At 46.3% G+C, this 22,861-nt stretch overlaps 1 non-coding gene across 1 annotated transcript; it reads left to right on the top strand.

Annotated features, from left to right (window-relative positions):
* Nucleotides 1-245: 245 nt before the first annotated feature.
* Nucleotides 246-356, top strand: LOC131918938 (small Cajal body-specific RNA 3). Its single transcript, XR_009381155.1, has one exon. It is a non-coding gene; the product is annotated as a small Cajal body-specific RNA 3 (non-coding RNA).
* The last annotated feature ends 22,505 nt before the right edge of the window (nucleotides 357-22,861 follow it).

The following is a 22,861-nucleotide window of genomic DNA, read 5'->3' as shown; positions in this document are numbered from 1 at the left end:
TACCTTCCTCCCTTAAAATCTTTTTCCCTTCCCAATCAATAGTCCCTTTATAGTCTCCTGGATTCTACCTATACTCAAAGTCAAACATACAAATCTAAAGATTTGATACTAAAGCTCCACATATGAGTGAGAACATGTGACATTTGTCTTTCTAAGTCTGGATTTCATCACTCATTATGTTTTCTGGTTCTATCCATTCACCTACAGATTGCATCTTTCTGGATAGCTGAATAAGAGTCCATTGTGATGGAGGCTGCAGAGCCAACCATGTAGACAAATGAGAAAATATCTTTTGTCTGCAGAGGGCAACAACCCTACATAAACATGAGATCTCTGACTATCCCTTTCCATACAATGTTTTAAACTGCCACTCTAAATATTATTTTCCTATTATTTAGTTAAATACCTTTGCTGATAAAGTGTAATAAGATTATAAAAGCAATCAAAAGGAAAATCAAGTAAAGCTACTTCTCCAACCCCACCCTCCCCCAAATTCCACTGTGTATCGATACCATATTTTCATTATCCATTCGTCGTCAGTGACGGACATCTGCTCTGTTCCCATGTCCTAGCTACTGTGAAGAGAGCATCAGTTAATATAGGTACACAGGTCTCTCTGCAGCAGGAAATAAGAGTCCTTTGAGTATACAGCCAGAAGTGGGTATGGGTGGAACCGACAGTAGCTCTCTTTCTAGTTTTCCGAGGGACTGCCACACTGATATCCATAGCGGCCACAGCAGCAGAGCATGGTGTTCCCCATTCCCCAGGGCCATGTGAGCATTTTTTGTCTTTTTTTCTTAGCCATTCCACCTGGAATGCGTTAAAAAAAATCTCAGAGTAGTTTCAATTTGTGTTTCCTTGATGGATAAAGACGATACTTTAAAAGCACTTAGTCATTTGCATTTCTCCTTCCAAGAATGTTCTGTACAGTTCAATAGCCCAATTTTCAACTGAGTTGTGTGCTTTGCTGGTGTTCCATTTTAAGTTCTTTGTATATTCTAGACATCAGTCCTCTGTCGGATGTGTGTATGGCTGGCAAACTTTCTGTCCAGTACGTAGGCGGCCTCGGCACTTGACGGTCCCTTTGCAGTGCAGAAGCTGATTCATTTCATCAAGTCCCACTTGATGGCTGTTGGTCCCATTTCCTGGGTGATCAGAGTCCTCCTCGGGAGGCCTTTGTATGAGCATCTATCCTTAAGTGTATTCCTTACTCTTTCCTCCAGAAGTGTCAAGGTTTCAGATCTGACATTGAGACTTTTGATCCATTTGGAATTGATTGGGGGTGGAGGGTGAGAGAGAAGAATCAAGTCTCATTTTTCTATATGGAGCTAACCAGTTTTCCCAATACCTTTTATTAAGGCATCTTTTCTCTAATGTATATTGTAGCTAGAGTTTTCCTGCCTTGCCCACAGTCAGGACAAATCTTTGTCACCCGCCAGTCCCACAGTTGCTCAGACCCAACCAAGTAAACACAGAGACTTATATTGGTTACAAACTGTATGGCCGTGGCAGGCTTCTTGTTAACTGTTCTTACAGCTTAAATTAATCCATTTCCATAAATCTATACCTTGCCACATGGCTCGTGGCTTACCGGGATCTTCATATGCAGCTTGTCATGGTGGCGGCTGGCAGTGTCTCCCCCACCCAGCTTCCTGTTCTCTCAATTCTCCTCTCTATTAGTCCCGCCTATACTTCCTGCCTGGCCACTGGCCAATCAGTGATTTATTTATTGACCAATCAGCAACACATTTGACATACAGACCATCCCACAGCAGTATATTTTTGGCATCTTTGTAAAACAAAAACAATAACAAAAAAAAACAAAACAAAAAACCAACTCAGGTGGCTGTGGGTGAGTGTACTTATATCTTGGTCCTTGATTATGCCCCCCAATCAATGTGCCTGGTTATGTACCAGTACCATGTTTTTTACTATGATGACTTTGTGGAAACTTGAAATTAAGAATAGCAATACCTCCAGCACAGTTTTTTTTTTGTTCAGGATTGCTTTGACCACCTACGGTCTTCTGTGCTTCCATATGAATTTTAAGATTTCTTTTCAATTTCTGTGAAGAATTGCATTGGAATTTGTATGAGACTGTATTGAATCTCCAGACTGATTTTGGTAGGTGGCCATTTTCACAATATTAACCCTACCAATCCATGTACATGGGCAGTCTCTCCCTCCTCTAGTGCTTTCTTCAAATTCTTCAGTGTTTTATAGTTCTAACTGTATAGATCTTTCATTTCCTTGGTCAGGCTTGTGTATGTGGTGGGTTTGGGAGATTGTTTGGGTTTTTATTGTTTTTTGTTTTGTTTTCTATTGTGAATAGGATTGTTTCCCTGATTTCTTTCTCAGTCTATTTGTCATTGGTATATAGGGAGGCTACTGAGTATCTTAACTTTGCAACCCACCACTTTGCTGAAAGTGTTTGTTAGCTCTCGGAGTTTCCTGACGGAGCCTTTAGGGTCTCTTGACATCTGCAAATAGGGATACTTTGAATTCTTCCTTTCCTGTTTGTATTATCATTTTAAATACAAGTATCCAGTTGCTCAAACACCATTTGTTGAAAAAAATGATTCTTTTCCCAGTGAAATACCCTGATGTCTATGTAAAAATCAATTGACCACAAAGTCAGGGGTCTCTTCTTGCTCATTCCATTAGCTGATGTGTTTATTTTCATGCCAATAGCAAACTGTCTTAATTACTAAATCTCTATGCATGACCTTAACGTGCTCAGTATGGGTTTGTCCACTATCTTCTTGCTTTACCAAACTGTGGCTCTTCTAAGTCCGTTGCACATCCACATGACTTCAATAGTCATCTTGACACATTCTATGAGAAGAAACCCTACAGTCTTGACTTGTGGTACACTGGGTCCCTTTGAAAGGCAGCGCCCTCACGTGTGAGTTTTCTGAACTCTGACTTGAGAACTTAAAAACAAAGGGTTCCAGGGTGGCTGCACCAGCTGTCAATCCACCAACAGTGACTGAGGGTTCTCCTCCCCTTTCCAACAGCCTCACCAGCATTTCTTGTTGTTTTGTTATCACAGCCCCCATTCTGGCTGGGGTGGGGATGAAGTCCTCCCAAACATCCTCCTGATTGCTGAAGATGTCCAGCACTTCCTGAGACATTTTTTTTTTTTTTTTTGGGTTTTTCAAGACAGGGTTTCTCTGTGTAGCTTTGCGCCTTTCCTGGAACTCGCTTTGGAGACCAGGCAGTGGTGGCGCACGCCTTTAATCCCAGCACTCGGGAGGCAGAGGCAGGCGGATCCCTGAGACATTTCTTAACTACTTTTCTTTCTTTTCTCGGTCCAGCTCCACAGCCCATTCTTTAACTGGGTCATTCATTTTCTTGACTTTGTTTAGTGATTTATATATTCTGAATAGTAATCTTCTGTCAGACAGGTAGCTGGCAAAGATTCTCTTCCACTCTGGAGGCTTCCTTTTCACTCAGTTGACTCGGCTGCACAAAAGCTTTTTAGTTGTTTGAAGTCCCATTTGTCAACTACTGTCCTTAATCCCCGAGTGGAGTCCAATCCAGAAAGTCCTTCCCTACATCTATATCTTGTAGGTAGGGCCTAAGTTTTCTTCTGGCAGTCTCAGTGTTTCAGGTTCCAAGTTTTTATTGCTTTGGTTGTTTTGTTGTTGTTGTTGTGTGTGTATGTGTGTGTGTGTGTGTGTGTGTGTGTGTATGTGTGTGTGTACGTGTGTATACCATGGCACACATGTAGAAATCAGAAGACCACTTATGGGAATGTTTTCCTTCTACCACTGGATTAAGGATCAGACTCAGACAGTCAGGCTTGGCAGTGCCTTTACCCTCTCAGCCTTCGTCAGTCCGTGAGTATTCTTTATGAGGAATTATTTTCTCCCTCAGCAGTGCTTTGTAGCTTTCTGTATGCAAAACTTGCACCTATTTTATAAAACTTATTGTTTAGTGTCATTGGGTGTTATGACATATTAAGTTCAAACTTTTGTTATCAGTATAAATATAACTGGCTTTCCTATATTTATCTTACATCCAGCAACCTTGCTAAACGTCTTAGTCCCACTAAATTGTTCCAGCTGCCTTCCATGGCACAGTATCGGATCCTCCCAGGGGACACCTCAGATCTCCTGTTCTTGCTGTGGAACTATCGGTGTCTTCGCCCCATGTGCAGCTTTTGCACGTTTGCTGCGTGTATGTCACCTGCTAAGGACTACGATGGCGGTGTTTGCTGGAGTTTCCTGGTCCTCTTGTCCATCTTTCATAATGGAGGAGGCCCTGAAGACCTGGGCCACCAGGGAGGCCACAGTCAGCCTTAGTGGAGGAGGCTTGGGAGAGGATGACTCCCAACTTCCCCTAGGAGTAGCTGTCTTCTCTTCTTCAGCTCAGGACATGCATGCCAAGTTTCCTGACTATCTAAGCAGTGGTGGTACTTGGCTTCTACCTTCCTTCAGTCTCTCTGCACCTTGCCCTAATCCAGTAGTTGAGCAATGGCCATTACCTTTTCCTAAATACAGAGTCCATAGCTGCAACAGGGATGTCTCCCTGATCTTATCAGAGTGGCTGTCTTTAATTTCTACAACCTCTAAGTAGGTCCTTCTCCCCCTAACCCAGAAGATTCTGGTTTTGCATCATATGAGAGACCATTTGGGAGCTGGATGGAAGCTCATGCCTCTCTTCCACAGAGGGGCACTCTTTCAGGCCCTGTCTTTCTCCTGCTCCCTTGCCCACAGTCAAGGCCAGTGGAGAAGAGCTACAGACAAGCTCTGGAGACCAATGGGGACTCCCCGTATTAGGAACTCTGGGGCTCTAAGATGGTGCAGAGCCCATACTCAGCTGTGGTCTTTTTTATTCTCCATGATGGTGCTATGTCTGCCACTATCCTGGCCACAGCTGAAGTCACCATGCCATGTGATTCTCACACTAGACAGCATCCTTCAGGATTTTAACAGGTTCAAGAAACACCACCTCCTTTTAGATCACCTGGCTCTTTCTTGTTGTTAGGCATGTTCACGTAGAGCTTTCTACACCCTAAGCTAAATCAGAACACCATTTTCCCTACAAAGTGAAAATAAAGTTCCCAAGGACTAATAAACAGAGGTTCTCCTAACTCATAATTCTGACTTAGTTTTTCACCCTTCACCAATCTCATTTGCAAATTCAGATCCCTCCATGGCAACGCCTGAGTCACAGCTCAGAACCTCAGTCTCTAGAGGTCTTTATGAGGAAGTCAGCAGCTGGTGCTATTTGCTAAAATTACCCGTAGGAGATCAATGCCTGTCCAACAGGGTTAAAATGTATGTATGATTGACTTTCTTAAGGAAGCATAGTGACACACTGAGAAGGACAAATGAATTCTAACTTCTACAGTGATATGCTTTTGACCTTCCTAACAGACACAAGGACCTCAGCTCAGATTTCCAGCACCCATGTAAGCAACTGGATGCAGTGGTGTGTGCCTATAATGCCAGTATGGAGAAGGTGGAGACAGGAAGATCCCCAGAGTTTGCTGGCCAACCAGTCTAGCTGAATCAATGAGCTCTAGGTGCAGTGAGCGACACTGTCTGAAGAAAATAAAGTCAAGGGTAACAAAAGAAGTCCATCGCTGGCCTCTACACGCACATGCACACAAATAAAATACTAATGCATATCACATTTGTATAAAACATGACACCACAATGCTGCCCATCTGGAAAGGGAGACACTTCCTCCTCGGTTCTGGAAGTGTGCCCCTACTGCTCCTCTGCTTCCAGAACAGACTTCTCTAATGGCCCCATGGCTGTGTTCTCAACCTTCCTAATGCTGTGACCCTTTAATACAGTTCCTCATGGTGTGGTGACACCCCCCCAACCATAAAATTGGTTTTGTTGCTACTTCACAACTGCAATTTTGCTGCTGTTATGAATCATAATGCAAATATCTGGTATGCAGGACATCTGATATGGGACCCCTATGAAAGGATCCTTTGACCCCCCAAAGGGGCCGCCACCCACAGGTTGAGAACTGCTCATCTAAACAGAACCGGGGAGGGCTGCTGCTCCAGTAATCACTCTGTAAAGTCCCCAGTGATGGGTCCTTCATTGCTGAGGGAAAGGTGGCCCAGGCTCTGAGAGCACCATGGTACACCATGTTTTACTCTCTCTGTTGACCTGGGACTCTCTGACAGCAGGGACAGAAACTTACTGGGTTGAAGGCTGGTGTCCTGCCAGGTCTAAAGACTGGTTCCTCCTCAGTATTTAAGTCTGGGACAGTATAGTGCACAGGAAGGACCTTTAGACTCACCCTGTGGCCTCACCCTGTCTTACCTTTCTACAGAACTCTGGCACCTAAGGTGATCTTGTTTAGGGGATGTTTTGGGAGAACACTGAAGGACAGACCTGCTGGGAGAATTTTTGTGTAGTGCTTATTAGGAAATCACGGGTGTTGAGTACATGCCAAGTGCACCATAGCTTGGTAGACAGCTGCTGAAAGAATAAAGGGGGGACTTAGAAGATAGGTTGGTCAATATTACACACGTGTGTGTGTGTGTGTGTGTGTATGTGTGTGTGTGTGTGTGCATCTGTGTATGTGTGTGCAAGTACATGTGCAAGCATGCACAAGTGAGTAAAATAGGAAAGCAAGAACAGAAGGAGAAAAGAACAGACTTGTGGCTTGGGAGGTGGGAGACCCCAGGGCATCCAGCGTTGTGCCTGCAGATACAGGAGACTTTTCACTGTTCCAAGATGGTTATAAAACACTTTCTTGTTGTATTTGCCTGTTAGTTTGAACTATATACTTAAGTGTCTGAGTTCTCAAACAGATTGTGACCCTAAAGAACTAGAGAGTGTTTCTCTCCCATGTGCTAATACAGACTCTGTTTCACATAAATGCTCAGGAAATATTGTAGAGTTGCTTGTTGAGTGGCCTGGACCTCATCTGCCATGCTATGGTGGACCAACCATCTATAAAAAGCAGAAGGTAACCAAGGGAGCTGAAGCTCACCCATGGCTCACTCTGAGAGAACACTGGGCCACAAAACCATTTGGCAATGGTTGGCTCTTCTGTGTGTGCTTGGCACTTGGGTGTTTTGAACTCATTCTGGGAAAATATGCTTTGCTGATTCCTTAGAGATTGTTATAATTCACACCATTGCAGAGACTTCATTTCCACACCCAGCTGCAGGTGTGTGAAGTGCTGAGCACGAGTCAAGGGAAAGACTGCATTTTCTAATGGCTTCTTCGCACCTTACCAAAGCTCAGCATTATCAACAGAAGAAAGTCTACTTGATTGAAAATACACACACATGTACACACATACATACACATACACACATACACATACACACACACACACACACACACACACAAACACATGGCTTCCCTGGCCATAATTTTTCAAATTATCCATTTGGGATGAATAAATATTCTTATAATTCAGTATTTCACTTATGACATAGAAAGAGAGATAGTCTAAAAACTGAGGAAGGGGCTAATTTGTGAAAGTATCTCCCAGCTAAGGCTCCTCTGGAGTGTTATGTATACATTGAAAAAGGAACTTAGATCGATTGTTTATTATTATTATTATTATTATTATTATTATTATTATTTGAAGAGAGGAGTTAAAAAGTGAGAGAACTCTGTGTGAGGACTCAGTGTCTGAGTTGTACAAAACCTCAACTGTGAGGTGGGACCTCTCCAAGACCAGCTCTGTGACAGGTATGGCTCACAGGGCACCGAGCTCATGTAGGGCCTCAAAGGAACATGACCCACTCCTGGGAGCCAGCTGTCCTGTGTGTGATGTAAGATATGACAGACCGGGGCACAGGCCATTGGTGCATCACAAGATCTCTGTGTCACCAGCAGCACAGTACTAAGGCCTGAACAGAAGGAAGGTCTAACCCACTGTTACCTGTGTCCTCATTCCATTCACCAATAATCTATTCTCAATATCAGGTGCAAGTGAACCAGAGACAGTCGGCCCCATCGAGGTAGAAAGAGCAATGTAGACATGCCCTCACTAGCTGGGTTGCTACTCTAAGATCTCCCCCATTTCCCAGGGCCCAAGAAGAGGCCAGGCGATGTCACTCAGCAGCACACTGTAAGAGCTCTCGTTCCACTGCTCACACCCCTCTCAGTCAGGATGTCACTATGTTGTTTATCAGGGGCTTCAGTGACCTGGACTGTGTTGTCAAGCTAGTCTACATGCTAAGCCTAGGGACAGCAAAGATCCCACAACTCTTCTTCATGCGGAAACAGTGGTTTTCACATGTGCTTTGACAAGGCCATCACCATGTTCCCTGGAGAATGCATGTTCATGCAATTTCTCCCACAGAGTCACTGCCTGGCACACTAACACTGGGGTTGCAGTGAAACATGCTGGAGCATGTGCTGATGAGTTTCCAGGTTTACCAATTCTTTGTGGTGCCCCCACCTGGGTCTCCCCTGTCACAGAACCCTCCATCTGGATCTCCCATGTCACAGAACCCTCCACCTGGATCTCCCCTGTCACAGAACCCTCCACCTGGATCTCCCCTGTCACAGAACCCTCCATCTGGATCTCCCCTGTCACAGAACCCTCCACCTGGATCTCCCATGTCACAGAACCCTCCATCTGGATCTCCCCTGTCTCAGAACCCTCCATCTGGATCTCCCCTGTCACAGAACCCTCCATCTGGATCTCCCCTGTCACAGAACCCTCCATCTGGATCTCCCCTGTCACAGAACCCTCCATCTGGATCTCCCCTGTCACAGAACCCTCCATCTGGATCTCCCCTGTCACAGAACCCTCCATCTGGATCTCCCCTGTCTCAGAACCCTCCATCTGGATCTCCCCTGTCACAGAACCCTCCATCTGGATCTCCCACGTCACAGAACCCTCCATCTGGATCTCCCACGTCACAGAACCCTCCATCTGGATCTCCCATGTCACAGAACCCTCCAGCTGATGTCCTCATCTGAGAGCCTTTGCTAACTGGCTGAGTGATCCCTCTGGGTCCACTCTGGAGACCATGCAATGTCTAACTTTCTGTGATAAAAGCAGAAGGATGAGGGTGTCGGGCTGAACCACCTCCATTTGCCCATCCTAGATGAGCAACAACATTCACGTAAGAAAGGACAACCCAGGGGACAGATGTCCTGGATGCCAAGAGCTAGATGCTTTGGCAGCTGTGTATTATGGTAAATAACTGTCACGTGCACTGTCATTTTAGGTTACAAATTCATATACAACCCCTCATTTTTGCCTCAATAAGTGTTCATGCTCCAAGAAGCCATTGTCACTTACACATGCCCACAGTGAGCTTGAACGGAGGGAACTCTGTAGCTTGGCCAAATTTATCTTTTCCCAAGAAGCACCATGTGTGCTACCCTTTCCTAGGATCCACGTAAGCATCAACACAATGCTGTTGAACTAAGAGCTGAGACTTGCAAGCCCAGAGAGACTGGAGCAGTCGCTGGAACATGTGTATTGCCCCCCGGAGGAGCTCACGGATGTCTGCACAGATTATGTAACATAACAAGCAGGACTTGGGAGAGTGTCTTATTAATCTTCCAAAGCTATTAACTATCTCTTTAAACTGTAATTGCATCGCTCTTAATTGCTTTATTAGTTCCCCAGCTTCATTATTCTTCTTGTCTCATTTCTATTCAAAGCAGTGCAGTTGCTCTTCCTTTCTCCTTTTTTCTTCAAAGTGAGAGGAGTCTCTCTGTCTCTACATCCCAGAGAAAGGAGAGGTGACGTGCTGGCTCCACACAGACCTGCACAGGGCCGGCCTTATGATGGTAGCCTGTGCTGGCTCCACACAGACCTGCACAGGGCCGGCCTTATGATGGTAGCCTGTGCTGGCTCTCTCCCTCTGGCACCTTGGTGTCCACTGACCTGTCTCCTTCCCATCACCTCCTCACTGAGCTAGTCATGGCATGGTCAGAGGGAGATGTGCTCAGGAGCTCATCAATGATTTGCCCACAAACCTTGTTGACACCTAGAGAGGGGACCATATGTGCAGTTCCAGAATCTTCCCCAGCCTCTGAACTGGTGTTGCCTGCCTCAACTTCCTGGATGGCTCTGGGCATCTGTCAGAGCCCCGCCCCAGCAGTCTCCCTGTGGCTGTCTCCTGCAGACTGAAGCTGGCAGCCTCAGCACCCACTCACTTCACAGACATTTCCTGTGCTGCCATCAAAGCTGGCGGGGGAGGGGAAACACATTTATTTCTTCTATGAAATATAAGCTTACCTAAAAGTCATCTAAACATCTGGCGATTCTTGGTGACTCAAAAGCTGACAAAATGGCACAGGGGCCTGGTGTGGTGCTTGGAAGACGTGTGAGGCAGCTATAGTCAAGCGTCCCACCCCAGAGCCAACAACACTGGCTCCTCTCACTCCACTGTCCCACCTGGCCCTCCTCCCTGTCTGCAGCCCAGGAGGTACCAACTGGTACAGCAGTACTGCTGTCCATAGCCCCATCCCTGGTGCCTCTTCTCCCACATGGATGAACAAGGGCATGGTCTCTGAATGCGGGTCATGTGGTGGGTGAAGTGCACATGAGGACTCTCAAGCCATGTCCGGACGTGTTTCCCAGACAAGGAGGTGACAGTTGCCTCCTGACCACTGATAAATGCGCTCAATTGACCCTGAAAGGCAAAGCACGTGTGGGAGCCCACAGGGGTTTCCCAGTGAGACCTGAGCTTGCTCTACCCAGCAGGGCTGCATAAGGAATGGACTGATCAGGTGCGTGGTTACCAGGTGATTGGAAGGGTCTGCACTTGGCTGTGCTGGGGGAGATCTTTTGCTCCACCCCTTGGCGTTCCTTTAAAACGCCCTTTAGAAGAGACAGAAGGGGCTGGTGGATTCAGATCCAGGCCCTCCCGAGGCTATCCTGTGCTTCTGTCTGTCTCTCTCCCCCCTATACTTCTATCTAAATCTCTTATCCCTCAGTCTTCATGAGTACCCTGGGGGGAAAGGTGGGAGCGGGCCACACACACACGTGCAGTCAATGGGGACCTGTTTAAGCTGTCTGCATCAATGCTCTTGCACACCATGACTTCCCAGCATTCCAGCTTGCTCACTACAAACAACCTTCCAAAGGAAACAGGAGAATCTCCAAGTTACACTTCAGGCACCTTACCACAGCTGTTCCTTCTGCTTCCTTCTGAGCTTCCATTCTGCCCTATGCTGAGACCCTCAAATCCCCCCTAAGGAAGATGATTCACAGAGAACCTGCTGGCCCACTGCTACTGTTTAGAATATAATAGATGCCTGCTTTGTATGTACCAAATGGAATCAGAGTAAGGCTTCCCTCCTAGGAATTTATAACACACTCCCTACATGGAGCCCAATTTCCCTAGAAAGGAAGCCTTGCCCTCAACAACAGTGAAGGGAAAATAAGTTGTGTTAACTCTCAAATTCAGAAGCAGACTTCTTGACCTATTCCCACTCTTTATGTTGGAACTTCCCTGGGGTTCTTTTTTCCAGAAATTGGGCAGAGCCTTGGCACCTGACAGCTAGACGAAGATTACACAGGGAAATGTTTAGACATGAAACATCCAACATGCTCTACACTTTAAAAGGAAAGAAAAGTTCTCCATTTTAAAAAGGCACCTGGGGCTGGAGAGTCGGTCTGGCAGCGCATACCTTAGAGAGAACCAGAGTTGGGTTCCCAGCACTCTGGCTGGCTGGCTCCCAACCACCTGTAACTCCTGCTCCAAAGGATCTGATGCCCTCTTCTGGCATCTGTGGAAACTGCACCCACATGAACAACCCGGCACCCAGACACACAAGCATGCATATTATTAAAAATAAAACTAAGGTCAGGCATGGCAGTGAATGTCTTTCATCCCAGCACTTGGGAGACAGAAGCAGGCAGATCTCTGTAAATCTGAATCCCACCTGGACTACACAGTGAGATCCAAGTCAGCCAAGGCTACACAGTGAGACCCTATCTCAAAAAAAAAATTTAAATATAAGGCAAGCCAGGCAGCAGTGATGCATGCCTTTAATCCCAGCACTCCAGAGGCAGAGCCAGGCAGATCTCTATGAGTTCGAGGCCAGCCTGGTCTACAGGGCAAGATCCAGGACAGGCACCAAAAACTACACAGAGAAACCCTGTCTCGAAAAACCAAAAAAAAAGAATTTAAAGCATACCACTCTTGGGCATATACCCAAGGAACGCTGATTCATACCACAAAGATACATGCTCAACTATGTTCATAGCAGCACTATTTGTAATAGCCAGAACCTGGAAACAACCTAGATGCCCGTCAACTGAAGAATGGATTAAGAAAATGTGATACATATACACAATGGAGTACTACTCAGCAGAGAAAAACAATGAAAGCATGACATTTGCAGGCAAATGGATGGAACTAGAAAAAATCATCCTGAGTGAGGTAACCCAAACCCAGAAGGACAAACTTGGTATGTACTCACTCATAAGTGGATTCTAGATATAAAATAAAGAACAATCAGACTACAACCCACAGAACCATGGAGACTATATATATATATAGCATGGGGGACCCTAGGACGACTTATAATAAGTTTTGGTTTTACTCAATTACTGAGCAAGCCTCAATGAAACATTTCACAATTAAGATGGGAATACATACTGTATCAAGCTGATAATAGAAAGGTGGATAAATTGATTAATTTGAAAAAGTGAAAAATGAAAAAAATAAAAGAAAAATTTGAACTGTTTAAAAAAAAAAAAAAAAAGCAGCCACCACGATTAAGGTCATTCCAAGGTGGAGCAGTCTAATGTCCCTTCAGCACTCTCCTGGGTGAGCATAGTGCTTCAACTGCAGTTATGATTTTTTTATTTTTTCCACAAACAGGTATGTTTTTTATTATCACATGTTCACTAGCAAAGGTGAAACTTTTGGTACTTAGCTTGTAGCCATCAAATTTCCCTACGTTACCTGAACCATAAACCCTTCACTTTAGAAAACCTTGCAGATTGCTCCCTCAAGGCCAAGGAGGATGGGAAAGAATTACATGATTCTAACAAACAGCAGCCAATCTACTGAATGTCAAAACAGCATCAATCTTCAGGGATGATGGAAAACTATATGATGTTTTTCAATATCATCTATCAGAAACATTAAGCAAACAAGTGATTTCTCCAGTAATTATCAGCCCACAAACAATATGGATGCACCTAAGTGTCAGTGTTATAATCCTACAAATGCCCCTGAGTTGTGTATGGAGCTCTCCTTTATTTATTACAGGTTTTTAAATTCTGATTTCCTATCATCCAGTCAAGTTAACCATCAGGAAATAATGTCTACTACCTCATGTTCCATTATCAAAAACAACTTCACAAAAGCTGAATGTTTTAATTGCAGTATGTATAGATCCACGTCTAGACCCCATAAGAAGCATAAGGAATAAGTATGTGGTGGCACGTGGCTATAATCCCCACACTAAAGAAGCTGGGGTGGGAAGATCACGGGCCTCCAGAACTGTGGGACAGGATCCATAATTTAGGAGCCACCAAGCTGCTGCTCTTTGGTTGTAACAGCTCAAATGAACTAACACATCATGAGGCCCAATCTTATTGCTACAAAATGAGCAGACTGCCACACCCACACCGACAGTGCCACAGAGTGTCTCCGGAAGCCAACTCCGTTCCTTTCGCTAATGCATTGTGACATCCCAGAGAGAAAGCTCACACTTGCTTCTGCAAAGAGCAGGCTAAACTGGGTCATCTAAACCACTGACTGTTCTTGTCTCTCCCTACCTTCTGTGCTACAGTGAAGGTTCCCAGGAAGCAGAGCTTTCACCAGAATGTGGCAAGGCAGGGTTAAAGTGACAGCCGGGGTGTGATGGGTCCTGGGCCCTGTTCTTTTGGTGGAGGGTATACCTCCCTTCTTTGCTCCACAACTTGGCAAGGATCCCATCAAATATGCATCTTTTCAGGAAAATCCCTAGTTCATGTTTCTTTAACCTCTGATTCTGCGGCCCTGCCCAGAGCTATGCCTGCTATCCAGGGAAAGCTAAGGCTCACAGCCAAGCTGATATTCTGTCCAAACTCAGTCATAGCCCTTCAAAGCTCTGGAGAGGGCTGAGCTCCAAAACCCTGAGACAGAAGGGCAGGTAGCCAGCCAAAGGTGAGGCAGATTAATGACATTCTCCTAACTGACCAATCGGCTGCTTCCCGCGATCCTGGGACCTGGAGGCACCGGGCAGACATTTGCATTGGCACGCATAGGTTAGGATGCATCAAAGGCAATTCTCAGTCTGTGAGCTGGCCGGCAATGCCCACCATCCAGTTCTCCCACACTATGATCAAGTTGACAGAATTGTGGACGTGACAACGTCCGTGGTTCTCAGTGGCCCCTGGCGGAGGACACTGACAGTGCTCGCTCGCTCAGTCCCACTGGTTTTGTCAACCTTCCACAGCCTGAGACACCTTTGACAGAACTTCCTTCTAGGTGTAGGATATAAAGTTGCTGATCTAGAATCCTTTGGCTTCAGCGTTAACTCAGTTTTGGGATTTAACCCCTACCGTCTAACATCTTCCTGGCCTCTGTCACCAGCTGGAACACTGTCACTGTGCTGAAGTCTAAGCCAGGTCCCAGCTGTCTGGCTGGATAACAGGCTCCTATGAAGCACAGAAACTGAAAGACACCTAGCTATAGCAGCCTGTGATTTTCCTGATTTCGGTGTTGCCTTTCCACCTCTGGGCACCAGCCTCCAGAGATGCCCTGCTCATCTCCTCTGCTTCCAGCCCCATTTTCCTGTCCTGCTCCTCACTGGCCTCGTGGCATTGCCCTCTTAACTCCCCTCATTTGGGCCTCACTTCTTCCATGCCTCCCCACAGACGAATCCACCTGCCAGGAGCCTGTGGCTTGCTTGCACACACACAAAGCCTTTCAAGAGCTGTGTTACATAATTCCCAGCAAGCAGAGTCATTTCCTATACTCCTGTGCCTCTGCCAGTATTTTTCACACCTGCCTTAACTGTCAACAGCAAGCCAGTGCTCTCCAAAGACCAAGACTCCTCTTGGCTTGTGTTTGTCCTCGTTGTGTTAGACTGTTTCTTTTGAGGGACACACTAACACAATACACAATGCATACGTGTGCATATGTAGGTTTGCAGGTAGACACACATCTCACTAAAATGACTTCCAGATCTCTTTCTAGTCTACCTTCCAGATTCAATCTCCCCCCAAACAAACAAATAAAAACAAAATATATAGTTACTTCTTCTGTGGCATCTTCTGGGGTGGGCTCTGTGTCCAGGTTGAGTTCCTCCTCCGTGGTCTGACAACAGAGACATAGGTTAATGTGGTTAGTATCTCAAAATTTCTATCAGTAGCTTCATATGTGTAGTCAGCACAGCTGTAACTAGCTTGGTAGGTGGTGGGGTCTGTAGCGTGGCTCCCTTGCATCTAAACAGTCCCATAACTGTGGAATGCTTGGTACTGGAGACAGGTGTTTTACATCCAGGCATTGAGCGTTCATGTCTAAAGTCACAGGCTGCTGAATCAATGAAGTGTATAACTTCCAGCACAATCCAAAAGAGGAGGCCTTCAACCAGCCAGAGGCAGGAGGCAAGCTCACACGGAGCTCAAACATCGGCATGGTGAGGGTGGACACAGCCAGGCAGCAAATGAGACTGTCATCATTCCTGTTTGAATGGAACAAATCAGGCTCCTGAGTAACTCTGGAAGAAGAATCGGATTTTGTGGTTTTGTTTGTTAGAGAGTGTCTTGTGGAGACTCTAGCAGCCTAAAATTTGCTTTATGGCTGTGGCCACTGAAACCCGTCTAGTCTCACAGCAGTCTTCCCACCTCTGCCTCCTGGGTTTGGGATTACAGGTGTGTGCCACCAAGCCCAGCCTGGAAGGACTAATTAAATCACAGACAGTACGTTCTGGGCTCACAAAGGCCGGAACAACATCTGTGTAGCTCAGGGTTTAAACAAGAGGGCCAGGGCTGCAGCTTTGCTCACCATGCAGTAGCACGGACAACTGCTCAGATGACCTGTTCCCTCACCAGAAAGGTGACAGCCCCTACCGCCTTGAGATGCAGAGAGAACTCAATGAAACATTCCCACCTGTCTCTAGCTCTCGTGTGCTCTGATGCTCTGGGTTAGCTGCTGACATCACTAGGATTGCTAAGCCAGCAGCCATGCTGGGTTAGCCATCACACTAACTTGACTGAGTCACCAGGCGGATGTGCAGTGTTTGAAAACCTAGACTTTGCTTTCTCTGATGCACTGTGACATCCCAGAAAGCTCACACTTGCTCTTGAAAAAAAAAAAAAAAAGCTTAAAATGAGTCAGCTGAACCTCACAGATGGCTTCACACACTGGCTCTCTTGTTGCTGCTCACTGTCTCTCCAGAGCATGGCTGTGGCCACTGAAACCCTGCTGAGAACAGGAACCCTGGAGTCCTGCTTCTGATATATGCCTTTAGCCAGTGAGTACAACTCACAGACCACCACTGCCCCCCCTTCATACTAGAGTGTTCAGGGGTTCTCTAGAACCTCCAATTTTTAATTACCCTGTTTTCTTACCCCATTCATGGGTAAAATATCATCCAAAATATCTAAAACCAATTCATAGTACCACAATTCGCCTCCTTAGATGGGCAATGGGTTTCCTCTAGTCTGTGTGCTGGAGCATTGCTGGTTCTATAAAGACTATACCATGTTCTACTTCAGGGGCCTCAGAGTCCTGGATTTCTTAGGCCTGTGGACACGAAAGCAACTGGGGAGAGGAAAACAAGTGTAGCCGTGTTAGGCTAGAAGAAGAATCCAGGAGCACTGATCTCCAGCCAGTGATGTCAATGTGTTCCACAGACAATCCTATCCATGCAAGGTCAGACTCCAGGTGTGTCCCACCCAGCTCTGCCCACCATCTTGATCTGTGAGTTATTTCCATAGCACAGGACATAAAACACAGGAAAAACAAGACAATAAGGTCAGCTTAGATATACTGTGACCCAGGGAAGTCACACTTGAGGGCATGGAGTGTCCCTCAAGAGCTGGAAACCTCATGCTCTCAGTATTTCAGCTTTGATCCTTCTGTGGAAACAACTCTAGGTTTCCTTAGTTCCAGATTACTAACAACTGAATGCTCCATCCTGACTCTGCATATTCCACAAGTTTCCTGTTGTGAAAAACTCACCAGAAAGCCTGAGGAAACATCTCCTTTCAAGGCTGTTTAGCCCATCTGAATCTCCTCACAGTGTCAGACAGACTGACCACAGAAACTCACAATCCTCTCCCCTGCTGGACAGCAGGGCAGCAGGTGAGATCAACTCTGCTTCAAGGTTTTAGATTTGCAAGTTTTCTTGGGCCATGACATATTTTCCTAACACTATGAGTCTGCCTGTGGCTACTTCAGAAATACTTTCAACACAAGCTGCTCTTATAATCCTGTCCTGGTGGTAGTGCCAGACTCAGAATTCTAGCAGTGCTCAACATTTCCTCCATCCCCGCCTCTCCCCATCAGTCTGGTTCTCCTCCAAAAGAGCTCTATGTTCAAGAAGCCAGGCAGACGGACATCAGACCACAAACGCCAGAGTCAGCTACAGGAAATAAGAGAATGTCTGCTCTCATCTTTTCTTCATTCATTAGTTGAATTTTTAGAAGAACCAAATATCTTTTTAAAAATATAGACTAGAGTTGTCATCTAGGGGATGAGTGGCTTTGTCTTCAACTGCAAGGCAGCATCAAGTACCAGCAGAGTGAACAGCAGCAGCGGCAGAGCTGAGTGTCATCCTCGCTCACCAAGGCAACTCCCTTGCACCAATACTCAGACTGCTCCGGCTGCACGATGCTCCACACAGCATCTGTGAAAGGCTCTACTCCCTGTTAATACCAACACCTACTCCAAGCACTTAAAAAATTTACACTCATTTATTTATTTGGTCTCTGTCTCTCTCTGTCTGCTTCTTTCCCCAGTCCCGTGTGTGTGTGTGTGTGTGTGTGTGTGTGTGTGTGTGTGTGTGTGTGTAAGTCAGAGGGCAACTTTCAGTGGTCAGTTCTTCCCTACTATCACATGAGTTTAGGAATTCAGGTCATCAGGCTTGACAGCAGACACCTTCACCCACTGAGCAACCTCGAAAGCCCTATTCCAAGTATTTTTATGGGAGTCTAGCTGCTTAGAAAGTCTTCAAAGTAAAATACCAAATAAGCTGTCTTCTAAAACAAAATCATTCAGTTTCAAGATGTATTTACGTGACTGTCTCCATGTCACTCTGATGTGAAAGCAGTCAGCATGGAATTTATAACCATAAGGTTAGATGAGGCACAAATTAAGCCTGAGGTTGTGGTATTTAGGAGCTTATAAAAAATTGGCCATTTTGGTTGCTCTTGGCACAATACGTGTCCATCTATAGATGCAGTCAGTCTTAACAAGTTAGGAAAACTTTCAGGAAAATCTCTGATGATCATGGGGAACCCAAATGGAGCAAATGAAATTCCTGGCAACAGAGGCTTCCACATGCCGAGGAGAACGCGTCACCCGCCCAGCGCAGCCCCAGCACATCAGCAGCGTTTCCCAGGCTCTCATTGCTCCCTGAGTCCATGACTGTCAGGACAGCATTGCCTCTGCGCTCTGGTCCTCCTAGCACAGCTGCTTGGTCTCTGCAGCAAATGGAGATCTAGACCATGATCTAGACCACTTGTTGAAGGCAGAGCCAACGGGTGCCGACTAGTTGACAAAAGGAGTACTTCAGAGCACACCACCACGCTGCAAGAAGCGGGCCGAAGGGCGGCTGCCAGCAGCAGTGCTAGCCTTCTGTTTGTTTCATGCCCGCACTAACACCACACTCACACCACACTCACTGCCACAGGCACACAAAGGTGCAGGTCTGTGTGGCCACACAAGTGAAACATGGACCTAGAACGTCCATCTCGGCCATGCTAACAGTCACTTGACAATTGTGGATTTTTCTATTGAGTCAAAGTCCATTTGCTACAGTCCAGCGGGCACTGTGGGAAAGCGCATGCTTCCCTCTCCCCTACTCACCTCGATCTCCATGGGTTCCACCTCGATCTTCTTCCATAGTTCCAGCAACTGTGCAATCGGCATTTTTTTAAACTTTCCTTTCCTTCCAATCAAGTGTGGATAGTAAGAAAGAAAATACACACAGGCACCAAGCGGCTGGCCACCAGGGAGAATCGGCTGACAGGATGTCAGAGGCGGGGGGCCGCAGGCCAGGCTGGAGTGGAGAGTGGGAAAGAGTGCACTGGAGGAGCTCCTGGGCCTCGGAGGGTGCTGAGGTCTGTAGTGTGGCGGCTCAGCCTTGTCAGCAGGCTGCAGCACAGCGAGGCAGGGAGACCGACTGCAGCTGCGTCTGGGTGACTGTGCCTGTGCGTCTGACAGAGTAAAGCTTTGCTTGCAGCCTCCAAGTGCTTCCCTGCCTCCCAGCTACGTTGCCACTCTGCCCCCTCCCCTCACTATTTTACCTTAATTGGCTCTAAATGAGGGTGAAAGTTGAGTCTGAGGATGCTGCTGCCATAGAAACTGCTTAGCAACGGAGGACCAGTGAGGGAGAAGGAGGGACTGAAGCTCAGGCTCTGCCCTTCCCCTCCTCTGCGACACTGCCTGGGACCCACACCACCAACCCTGTCAGGAGTTCTGCTGAGGCTGGAGGCCAGACGCAGCAGAGACACCCCTCCACACCAGGGTTTCAGAAAGCCGCATTGGGGACTGTGCTGATGCCTGCAGTCGTGTGGTGCAGCAATTCCCTGCGTCCCCAGTGAACAGCTCTGTTCAGGCATTGGGCAGGCGACATCCAGGAGGAAGGAGTACCCACAGGCTGAAGGGACTGGGCAGGTTGTGTACCTCAGAATTCCAGTCTTTGACCACACTTCTGCCCTAAGCAGGAAGACAGGACTGGCTGTAGGAACCTTACATGAGGCATCCCTGACCTCTCTGCAGGAGAGGGCAGAGCCTGAACTGTTTGAACTAAGGCAGGACCTGTGGAAAGCAGGAAAAGGATGGGGGCGGGGACAGCTGTTACTCTAAACCTTGTGCATCGGGCACATTTTTGTTTTTTCCACCCAGCATGGGTATTTCAGTCCCATTTTACAGATGAGGAAGTCCCATGGCTCAAAGAGAAGTAAAGTACCCACATACACATGGGTGAGATTAAAGTCAAGAAGCCCGGGCTTGTCTGCCTGAGGCTGAGAAACTCAGCTTCTCTGAGGAGGGAGTGTGTTCTAGGGTTCCTTGAGGGTGGGCCTTTGGTCTGTTCCATTTCTACCTTGGAATAAGAAACACATGCGGGAAATGATGCGTTCATTTCTCCGTGCTGAGCCTGGATTGACTGGGTTCCTCTCTTGGGAAGTAGTGTTCAAGACGAACAAAGTTTCATTTCTGTGTGCCCTTATCTTTGAGAACAGCTAAGGCAATGGCTCCCTGGTACAGAACGTTATCATGTCCTTTTCATCTTTATAAAACCACCAAGAAATGCAACTTATTAAAGGACGGAAAGGGGCCCAAATCTGGCACACTTCACATTTTGCAGCAGAATACTTCATCTGACATTAACAGAGGGGGCTGGGTGACATTGACAATAGGCACTTCATACTCATCTTTTTACAAAATGAGGCCAGCGGGGACCTTGAAAGTTAATTCTACTCAAGATAAGAATAACAGCGATGTTGTTCATTTTACATTGGACACCCACTGACTGGCTGACAGAGCAGAGTGAGGGCATCCTGTATGCTGACTGTAATAATAAAGTCATTTAAGGCACAATGTAAAAGGTCACAAGCTAACAACAGACAAAATGATGTGGTTTTTCTCTGTAATAAAGCCAGGAAAACCACTCACAAAAGACTTCTGAAAAGATGTGAAAAGCATTTCATCTGACCACTTAAGACCTGAAACTCCCACAGGCAATGGAAGGAGACACAATAGTTTTCTTGCTGTGTTTTTACAAAACCTCCCATTTCTAGAACATTCTACAGACACCCCAATACAGAAAGGTGGAAAGGAAATATTGGTCCTTCCCTTTGAGGGGAGAATGAGGATGAAAGAAGTTTAGATCGGCTTTGGGGTGAGCCATGCTTCCTTAGAGACTGGAGTGAACCCAAGTTTCCAGGAGGCCCTGAGTTAAAATTCTTGCCAGAACTTGCTGTCAGCAAACACAAAAGAATGATTACTGTAAGGGTGTTGGGTGTTGCCACAAATATGGCTCATAATTCAGCATTCCATCTCTCTTCAGTCCCTGCTACATGAGCTGAACCCCATCCCACCATCTTCTAGGTGAGACAGAGAAGGCTGAGGAAACAGCATGGAAGAGAGGATGGGATCCGAGGGAGGCATGGGAGCCGGGCTCAGTTCACTGTCCACGGCTGCCTTCGGAACATAGAGCAGGTTACTCGGAGCAATTTGCAGACAGAGGCCGCTGTGCAGGAGCAGGAGAGGACTGGAAAGCAGATCACTTAGGACCTAAGAATGAAAAAGTGGAAAAAGAAAGCTGCAAGAGAAAATTAAGGATCCAAGAAGATGTTAGCCCCATGTATAAAGCTTTCATTACCCAGAAAAGACAAATAAAAGAAGGAGCGGACTTTTTCTGGAGGAAAGAATTACACCTAAAAAACACCAGAGAGGGTCAAGATTGCAATAAAGAACCAAATTATTTTGGATGAGTGTTCAGCTAAATCCCAAGAAAACTCAAATGACTTGTTCAACAGAGTGACACTTTAAAAATCCAGTTTCCAAGAAACTTCCTTGTAGACATGAGTTTGCAAGAAGAGATAGTAACTAGAGTACCCTTGCTGAAAACGGTCTTCAGTGGATCCACCTCTTCAGAGTAAAGGTGATGGGAAGCGCTGCCGGAGCCCCCAGCCACTGGATCACGGGGACCATGAGACAGATAAACAGGCATCAAATGCAGAGAACTCCAGCCCCACAAACTCTCAGCACAAAGAGAAGAAAAGCACCAATGCGCTCGTACCCCTTAAGTCTGAGAACATGTTTATTTGCTCACAGAAAGGAAGGGAATGAAGGGAAGTCTGCCCACCCCCTTGACTTCCAATGACTAAGGAAGTAGGCTCTTCCCTCTTGTGGAGAGGCCTTGGAGCCTGTGTTCGGTCCACTGCTGGCACTTAGAGCTGTCCTATGTAGTTCAGCTTTCATCATGAAGCAACAGCATGCTGCATGAGCCGAGGAAAAAAGCCTCCACTGAATCTAAGCCACCTGGTGTTTGAAATAATGAGACACTCTTGGCCTCCATTTGTCCTTGATAGTCATTCTCAAATGACTCATGTTCTATCCTGTCATATTCCACCTTGTGGTTGAAGATAACAAAGGATTTGGTAAAAATAAGACAAACTGCTCATTTCTAGTGGTGTGGTCTCTTTTGCTAATTCCATATTCTAGTGTCTCACAGAATTCTAAAAAAAATAAAATAAAAATAACGAAACACCTTAGAACCAAATTGATTGTAACAAAAAAGCAAGCTACTTCCTTGTATTAGCCGATTTCTGTGCCCTCAAGTACATATATTAAAGTCTTCAAGTCCTGCCTCCATCCGTTCATAACACAGAGTTAAAGGGCCATGCAGAAGCCACAGTGGAACGGGGTCACTAATCCTAATAACTGGAACCCTTCAAGGAGAATCTTTAAGTAGATGCACACAGCATATGGAGAACACCACATGGAGCTAAAGTCTTCCCACCAAAGGTCAAGGAACTACACATTCTCCAAGAAGCTAATGGAGACCTGGGGACCTCCAAGGAATACCACCATACTGCCACACTTGAATCTTGGACTTCTGACCTCCAGACTGTGAGAGAGTACACTCCTAAGCTGGTGCTTTGGTGTTGTATTACAGGAGCAGAGTGATGCCCCCACTGGGGGACTAGAGAGAACAGAACAATAAACACCATCCCACAGAATTCCATAGAAAGAAACATGAAGATCCTGCACTGCCCT

The sequence above is a fragment of the Peromyscus eremicus genome, chromosome 8b (genome assembly GCF_949786415.1).
Source record: "Peromyscus eremicus chromosome 8b, PerEre_H2_v1, whole genome shotgun sequence".
Taxonomy (NCBI): Eukaryota; Metazoa; Chordata; class Mammalia; order Rodentia; family Cricetidae; genus Peromyscus; species Peromyscus eremicus.
This window is presented reverse-complemented; position numbering and strand designations above follow the sequence as displayed.